Source organism: Tauraco erythrolophus, chromosome 5 (assembly GCF_009769465.1).
Source record: "Tauraco erythrolophus isolate bTauEry1 chromosome 5, bTauEry1.pri, whole genome shotgun sequence".
In the NCBI taxonomy this organism is placed as follows: Eukaryota; Metazoa; Chordata; class Aves; order Musophagiformes; family Musophagidae; genus Tauraco; species Tauraco erythrolophus.
The window spans coordinates 7455330-7464546 of NC_141469.1; positions in this window are offsets into that span (position 1 = coordinate 7455330).

Here is a 9217-nt window from a genome sequence, read left to right on the forward strand (position 1 = left end):
AATGATGTTTTCTTGAAGAGATTAGTAGAGGCAGTACACGTGTTACAGAACCAGCTTTTAATAAAATGTCTTTAGTATCTTTTGTTCCTTTTCTGTACTAATACAGGTAGCTAGTTGTGTTTAATTTGAATACTGGACATGACTGTGGTTCTTTTTAAAGATCGGAGGTGGTGAAAGGGGTTATCTGAAAGAAACTCGGTGGCCAGAGCTGTTAAGAGACTGTAGTAGAAGGCAGCAGCTGCATTGTGCAAGTAACCACACTAAATACCAGCAATGACTTCCAAGGCTTCTCTCAAAAGCTTGGAGTGATTACTGAACAAATGCATAGTGGTGAAAATGCAATGGCCAAAGGTAATTTTCTGGGAAGAACTGAACAGTTAGCTCACCTACCCCTGTTGCAACTTTTTGGTTGTATAGATAGCAAATGAAGAGTACATAGTGCTTCAGTCTGTATCTCAAGTAATGGTCGCTGACCACAGGCGGTTCTGCTGCAGCACCTGAACAGTTTTCAGTCAACTTTAGGCAGAGCAGCCCAACCCAAACACTGTTGCAGCATTCTGAAGAATAATGACAGGACAAAAAGAAAGGTGCTCTCAAGTGTTGAAATACTTTCAAGCTGAAAAACCAGTATTTCAATTTTGGGAAGCAAACGGAATGGCTGATTAAAGGCAAAACTGTTTTCTAGAATGTAACTTTCCTGAAGTTGCTAATGAACACTCAAAGTTTTAAAGCTAGGGAAAGCAATAGAAATGTGCCAGGACTTGACAGAAAATACGTGATGCTAAAAGTATTGACACAAAAGTACTGATACCTGAGAAAGGCACGTAAAACTCCGTTACGATGTGCAGAACAGCCCGTGGAACTGTGCCAGCTCTGATAACCTATGCAAGACGATGCCTGATGTTTGGACAAGAAAAGTGAAGAGCAAGTGTTGCAAGAATTTGTAGAGCGTGTGCGACCTGGAGAAGAGGGTTGAAATGAAGCTATTAGCCCCGAGGAATTCCTCATGGGAACAACACCATAGAAGAATATAAACAGAGCACTGCACAGATAGAAAAAAAAGCCATTCATTAATTTTAAATTGAGGATGTTGACACTTAAGACAGTAGGAAATAATGAGATAAGCACTAAAAAAAAAGCAGTGGTCAGCTGGAACACAACAAGGTCAAAATTTGTTCTCAGGAAGAGAGTTTGTGAAGTAATGGGGAATAGCAGTCTACCATTAAACATACAAAAAAATATTTAGTCATCTTTTGGAGGAATTTTTCTCCACTGACCGGACAAGAAATGTAGACTCCTAAGTTAAGGTATAAAGTAAGTTGTTATATGATTACCTTGGATGGGCATCATTGCCTATTTAATAACATTTTCAAGGGAAAAGTACCCATGATAGGTTTTAAACCTACCAACTCCTCCAATTCTTCTGATAGGTGTACACCAAGACAAATTTGGGAAGATGACCTTTAAATTCTCTTTTGAACAAAGAAGTCCCAAATCAAATGGACTTGACATAATTCAACTGTGCCCCAGTTTGTGATTCTGGGGAAGCTTTTTAAAAGTAGACATTAAAAGCAATGCTATCTTTTTGATCTGAAAGCAAGTAGAAAAAAATTACATGTCAGTCAAGTTTAGAACTGATTTCTACAAAATGCTTGTTGGTCTCAGTTAACAAACAGAAACTGGGATAAATTTATGAACAGATCCCCAAATAACTAAGCTAAGTGAGTTACTTCCCACCAGTTACCATGAGAAAATTGGATGATGCAAATACCTTTTCTGTAACCACAAGATTCTGTCAGGTGGCTTAGAAACACATGACTGTATGAGACATGTTGGAGATTTATTGAACATTTACTGGTTTTACTAAACAGCAGTAAAAGGAATTCAAGTTGTGGGTGTTAATATATCAGTCTGAGAAAAGAGCATGTGGGGAAATACACCCTCAGGAGACATGTAAGTATGAACCAAGTGGCATATGAAATGTCCCTGGAGACAAGAGTCTAAAATTAGCATTACCCAGCATTGAATGAAGCACCACAGCAGTCATCGCAGTGGCACAATGAGCTCAGTATTTCTTATATCTGGGCTGTGATTTCAATGCCTCTGCAGGCATTACAGATCTTTTTAGATGTTCCTAATTCACCATGCAAAAGAGGAACTTCCTGTCTAATCCTATAGCTATTTAAATTTTTACGTAGGATCATTAGTACGGTTAGCTGTGATTGTCTCATTAGTGTGTTGCTGAAAGACATTAACCTTAAGAGTTGCAGTTTAACTCTACATTAAAATGTTATGCAAATTCCTCATCTCACTCAGGGAATCAGAGTGGAACACAGATGCTGTTTTATTATTCTCAGCTCACTTTTGACTTGTTTTACTAGGCTTTGGGCTCCACAGGCCCGAATGTAATTAAATGCTTCCTTTGTGCCATTTGGAAAATCCTTCATTAGCAGTGTTAGCCTCATTCAAAATTAATGCTGAGCATGCCAAATTGACCTGCACGGGAGAAAAATACAAAAGTCGTTCTTTAAAGCCGTAAGGGAGTTCTTCTGTTTGTAGCACCATTTTAAGCTTAACATAGATTGTGCTTGTATGGATCTTCATCTGTTGGGGGGGGGGGGGAGGATGTGTGTGTGCACTATTAGAAACCTGCTGTTTGATGTTAGTCTGGTGTCTTTGCTAATTTTGTTAGGAGGAAAGCTAAAGCAATGCTCTAAGCAGTCAGCAGGCCAGGTAAAAAGGGGGGACCTGTATGTATGACCTGACCTGACCTTAGAAAAGGGGGGGAAATGTATGTGTGAATATTTTGGTAATGCCAACCCAAACCAAAACAATAACGGTGACTTTAGCTGACTTGCTTTTAGGTTTGAGGCTCTCTTGAACTCTGGAATGAAAGTGTGGCTCAGGAATATTAACACCTGGGTGAACTCTATGACAGAAACACATTTAAAAAAAAATTAAAAAAATTTCTTGGCTTAGTGGTAGTAGGATACCATTGATTAGGGGCATTATTTTTAGGTTAGTATAACTAATACAGTATCCACGACAGCATTCGACTAAACTGCTATTATAATCAAGTCAGTTGGGCTTCTCGAGCAATCGAAATCCTTCATTTCAATCCTGACCCTGCTCCTCACCACCATGCAAGAGATTTGCAACTGTCTTCTCCTGTGTATTTTGTCATATTTAGTAATACAATATTCACATGCTGACTTGGTTATTGATCCTCCTTCCTACTGTGACTGTATTGGTTATTGATCCTCCTTCCTACTGTGACTGTATTGGCTTTAGCCAAGAGGTGGCTGTATGTTTATGTGGAGTAGCTGGGAAAGGAAGACTTGTTCAAGATAAGATACTTCGTTTGGAAATTCCTTGAAAAACCTGCTGAGATGCTTGGCTTTTAATATACTGCTTCCTCTTGACCTTGTAACAGATCCTGAAATACAGCTGAAGAAAAGAACTTTAGCAGATGTATTTTTAAAGATTTTGTCCTTCAAGTCAGTGGGACTGTTTTTTAAGGGATGCTGCTGTGTTGAAACTTGTCATGCATTGTCTGAAGAAGTTATGTCTGCTTTACCTAACGTTTAGAGATGGGCAAGTTTTTGGTCAACTAAATGTATACAGACTGTCTAGGGCTAAAGACCTAGTGTTAAAGAAGCCTAGTTCCTGGTTTTGGAAATGCTTCCTGTTTACTGCATGGCATTTGTCAGAAGGTCTTCTAGGGGCTGGTATGAGCCAGCCTGCTCCATGTGTTTGGTAAAACTCCGTAATAAACCTCGGCTATTCCGTAGGAGGCTGGGAGAAATGCACGGTTCTATTTGAACAATCATACTGGTAAATCCACAGGAGGATGGGGGCAACTAGCGATGCAAGCGTGATGTCATACTACTGAAAGCTATGAGCGTCTTCAAGAATCTAGCAGTCATATTGGATAGTGAGATTTTTGCAAAATTTTAAAGGACCAAGATGGCTTCTCTCCTTTTGTTTTCAGGCAAGTCACTTCCAAATCCAATGACTTTTGTTTTCCTGCATTTTTCTCATATATAAATGTGAAAAACTGATTATGTCAGTACAGAAGGTGTATTACCACCACCCGATGTAGTCTGCAGGATTTCTGAAATATTTCTGGGGAGTTTTGCTGTGGGCTTGAGTTCTACCAACTCGTGGAGGAATTACTAATCATTCTGTGAGTGGCTTGGCTTATAGGACATAGATGTGTTGGAATTATACAGGAAAAAGTAGCAAGAATATTTCAGTTAAGATCAGTGAAAGTTACCAAACTTTAAAACTAGGTTTACAACTATTTGGATGCATTTAACTGAAGTATGGTGAACTTTACTTGGTAGGCTGTCTTTCATGTGCTAGTGAAAATGTGAAAAAAATGTTTTCCAGTGCAATTCAACCTGCTTTACAGCAATTATAGGCTCTGGTAGCAGAACATAGTATGAGAACTTCAGAAAACTTGGATGAGTGGTTGTGTTCAACCTCCTTAAAAAGGAACATGGGATAGTTTGTACAAAGTAAAAGCCAGAGTGGAGATGGTGGCAAAAAACCCCTACAAAATAAGCCTCTAATGCAAAGTCCTCCTATGAGCTTCTGCCTACAATAACATTGGCGTCTGCTTGTGAAGATAGGCTCTTCAAAACAATAGGAAGATATTGCACCAAAAGATTTCACTATCTTTGGAAACTAGAAAATAAAACAACCCCTCAAACTTCATTAAATTTCTATTAGGTACTCCTCATCTTTAGATTAATAAATTACAAGATTTGAATCTACAATGAAAACCGATAAGCCTTGGTAAGATCAGCACTTTTCCTCTTGAATGAGTTTACAGTCAAATAACAGGCATTGTAATATTGTTATGACAACATAGCACACTGAAATAATGCTTGAAAGAATCCATTAAATGAAAAACTATTTGTGTACTTGATTATTTAATCTGTGGAATAAGCACTTTACCGTTGTTTATTGCGGATTATTAGGGTTTTCAGAAATTTTGAATTAAATTAGTGACAGAACTACGCTATGAGAAATTAAATTTTCTATGAGAAGTATAACATTGCTGTTATTGGAAAACAGTGACTTTTAAAAAATTACTTATTATTGAGTTTTAACTTAACTAAAGTAACCAAAGATTTAGGTATTAGAGTCCTCTCAGTGCAAACATCTGTCTGATGTACATTGGCAACCAAAACAGAAAAGAAAAATGTTAGTCTGTGTAAAAGAAGAGGATAAAGGATATATATTATGCTATCAAAACCAGAAATGAGATTCTCACCATTTAAATATCAATCTCTCCTCAAATATGGAGAGTGTTGATGCAGAATTCTAATTCTGGATTGTAGCCAGGGCTGAGCGTGGACCCTTGCCTCCTGAACTTGCCCCAGCACTTTATGTAGAGCTGCCAGGGAAATGTCTCTAGCAGCTGCAATCGCATCTTTGGAGTCCAGTCTCTCGGGGGTGCATAGATATTAGTAGGCTGGAATTTTGCTGGTTCTGAAAACTTTAAGATGCAAAGTCTAATAGTATGTGTTTGTAAAATGTTGCTAGCTAATGCTTGTGAATCATACTTCCCTTGAGGCAGAAATCATTATTTGACTTCAGTGCATCAAACAAAGAAGGCTGTGTTTTATTCCTTTTGAACTGTCCTTGGTTTGATCCTTGATTGGGTTAAAGTGCCATATGAGAAAACAGGGAGGATAATTTAGTGTTGTCATCCATCTAAGTAATAATGATGCACTTAAATTTATTGGCATCTAAACTTAAAGGCCTGTGAAAGTCTGAAGAGAAATAAATAACTAAGTTCAATCTTATGACAGAAAAAAAAAAGCATATTGATATATCCTATTGGTCTGTGAATTAAAATGAGTAGGCAAAACCTATTTTTTATTTCTGGCAGGAGATTAAGGGAAATCATCCTTTATTGTTGTTTAGAGTCTTGGAAAGATAGTGTAAGTAGAAAATTGAAAGTAGTAAGTTTTTCTTCTGCAGTGACCACTTGAATCCTAGTCAAAGCTTTTGTCTCTGACTTTAGCAGAGAGATTCTTCAGTTTGTCGTATTTTGTTTTGAAAATCATCATAGAACCATAGAATACCAGGTTGGAAGGGACCTCAGTGATCATGTGGTCCAACGTTTCTTGGCAAAGACATCATCTAGACCGGATGGCCCAGCTGAATCTTAAAAGTGTCCGATGTTGGAGAATCCACCACTTCCCTGGGGAGACTATTCCAATGACTGATTGTTCTCATTGTGAAAATTTTTCCTCTTATGTCCAGTTAGAATCTCCCCAGGAGTAACTTGTACCCATTACCCCTCATCTTTTCCACCTGTGATTCCTTGCAAAAAGGAAGTCTTCCTCTTCTTTGTAGCCACCCTTTAAGTACTGGAACATGGTGATAAGGTTCCCCCTAAGCCACCTTTTCTCAAGGTTGAACAAACCCAGTTCTCTCAGCCTTTCCTGATATGACAGGCTTCCCAGTCCTTTGGTCATCTTTGTGGCCCTTCTCAGGACCCTCTCCAGCCTGTCCACGTGTTTTTTTTGTATATCAGGGACCAAAACTGAATACAGAATTCCAGGTGTGGCCTGACAAGCGCTGAGTAGAGTGTGATAATGACTTCATGTCTGCTGGTGGTGTCCTTGTTGATGCAGCTCGGCATCCTCTTGGCTTTCTTTACCACAGCAGCACACTTGTTATTTCATACTGAGCTTGTTGTCTACCAGGACCCCCAGGTCCCTTTTCACAGAGCTGCTCCCCAGCCAGGTAGATCCCAGCCTGTGCTGCGCTCCTGGATTATGTTTTCCCCAGTGCAAGACCTTATGCTTGTTCTTGTTGAACTTCATAAAATTCTTGTTAGCCTACTCTTCCAGCCTATCCAAGCCTTCATATAGGAGAATTCTTCCTTCTGAATTGTCCTTTTGTCCACTTGGTTAGGAATCATCAGCAAACTTGGTCACGGTACACTTGATCCCATCATCCAGATCACTTATGAAGGTATTAAATGATGTTGCACCCAATACTGATCCCTGGAGGACTTGTGACAGGTTGCCAGTTTGAAAAGGAGCTATTGATCACCACCCTCTGGGTGTTGCCTGTCAGCCAGCTCCTCACCCACCGCACAGAGCACTCATCTAGGCTGTAACACATCAGTTTATCTAGGAGGAGGCTGTGGGAAACCATATTGAAAGCCTTGGAGAAATCCAGGTGGACGATGTCCACTGCTTGCCCCACATCAATCAGGTTACTTTAATTGTAGAAGGCGTTCAGATTTGTCAAGCACAATTTGCCCTTGGTGAATCCATGCTAGCTTTCCCCAATCATTTGACTTGTGACTGAAGAAAGACTGATGGGCCTGTCACTTCCTATATCCTCCTTTAAGCCCTTCTTGTAGGTGGAGGTGACATTAGCTTTCTTCCAGTCTTCTGAGACATCCCTTGATCTCCATGACTTCTCAAAAATTATGGAGAGTGGCCTTGCAACAACATCAGCTGGCTCAGAATGCGTGTAGATGTTTCTAGACATGTGGGATCACCACCAGAGGCTGCGTAACCTGCCACTCTTTTACCAAACCTAGCTAGGTAGCTTGCCTTTCTTGGCTTTGTAGCTTTGCAGCAGAGAAATGCGGTATTTCATGAGTTCATAAAACTGTAAAAAACTCCAGACTCGGAAAAGCAATAAATTTCTCAGTGCAGTGGAAGGTTGTTAACCTATCTAAGCCTGCAAGCCGGATGCCAAGATTGTGCTTCCTCCATGTTGTATCCAAGGAGCTCAAGCGGTGTGTCACGGGCAGGGGAAGACACTGTTTTGCTGGGCTCACTCAGCTCGATTTCAGGCCCAGGTAAGGCTGAGTGTGTACTTGGGAACTAAGGCAACTCGATGATATCTGTGGCAGTGTCCGTTCTGTCCCATTTCCTGGGGAGGTCGGGTCTCTGAATTCTCCAGCAGGCCCCACTGAAGCCCAGCTCCTGAACAGCTCAAGAGATGTTGGCCAGTCGCTCCTAGTGCAAGAACAGCTGCCGGTCTCATTCTGAAATAGCATCTCTCTTGGCTTCTGCTGCAGTTTGGGTTCCGCAAATGAAGCGTAGAGGAAAGAGCTGCGGAGAGAAAAAACCATGGAGGCCAAAGGAAACAGATTGTCAGAGAGCAGGGTGGTACCAAAGAGTTTATAAGGTTTAACTATCAAATAATATTTTGCTAACAGTTTGCTTGGTTGCTACTGGATGCTTCAGCCCAGTAAACACCTGTTTGCAACACATAAAATCTTCAGGAAAAAGACTGCAAAGTTTAATAGTGAGATTTGATGGTTTTGCTGAGCTCTACTGGAATACTTTGACATTGACTTGGCAAATAAAATCTCCTGCAGCTTAATGCAAGGTTTAAAGGAATTTCTTTAGCTGCAAAATATACTACAAAAGTACCAAACCCCTCCTATTTACTATGAACCTTCTATGAACTAATGCCATTTCTATGATCCTTTCAGAATTTAGGGTTTTTTTAATTTATTTTTAGTCTTTGTGCTACTCTAGAGGTGTCATTCTGCATCTTCTGAGCCAAAACTTTTGAAAATGTGAAGGGCTGGCATTGTGCTGCTCTTCAACATCGACTGGGATTTTTTCACCTGAAGTACAATTTGATATGGGATTTTTTTTTTTATTTATTGTCAAATCCTAAAAATGTTTGTGTTTGGTACCCACACCTTTAAATAATAAAACGCCTATATTTGTTTGCAGATGCTTTAATCTGTTGTTAATAAACTCGAAAGAGTATGTTCTTGTCTAATAAACACATCAAACTAATGGGTACCAAAGCAGTTCAGAAGAGTGTTGGTTGTTTGGTGTTTAGATTTCAGTCAAAACGGATCAACAATGGATGGGGCCTGCAGCATTTATTAGCAACACAAATCCCTGTGATTCAGTGCCAGGTCCCTTTGACTGGTTCCAGTCTATGCTGGCAGGGGTACAGAACTGATAAATACTTACATCCTTGTGACTGCGAAAAAAGAGGGGGGCAAAATACAGCCGAGAAAACAGACCTCAGGGTTGGCATGAATTCCTTGAGAGCCACTTTGAATCTTTGTCTATACAGCTAGCTTGTAAATGGAAAGTCATTGATTCAGCAACAGTAGAGGCTTTTTTTCTTTGTGGAACCTTCAGCTTTGCAGATGGCTGGCTGCAGAAGCCTGCATGGTTTTGTTCTCACTTCCCCTTCAGGATAC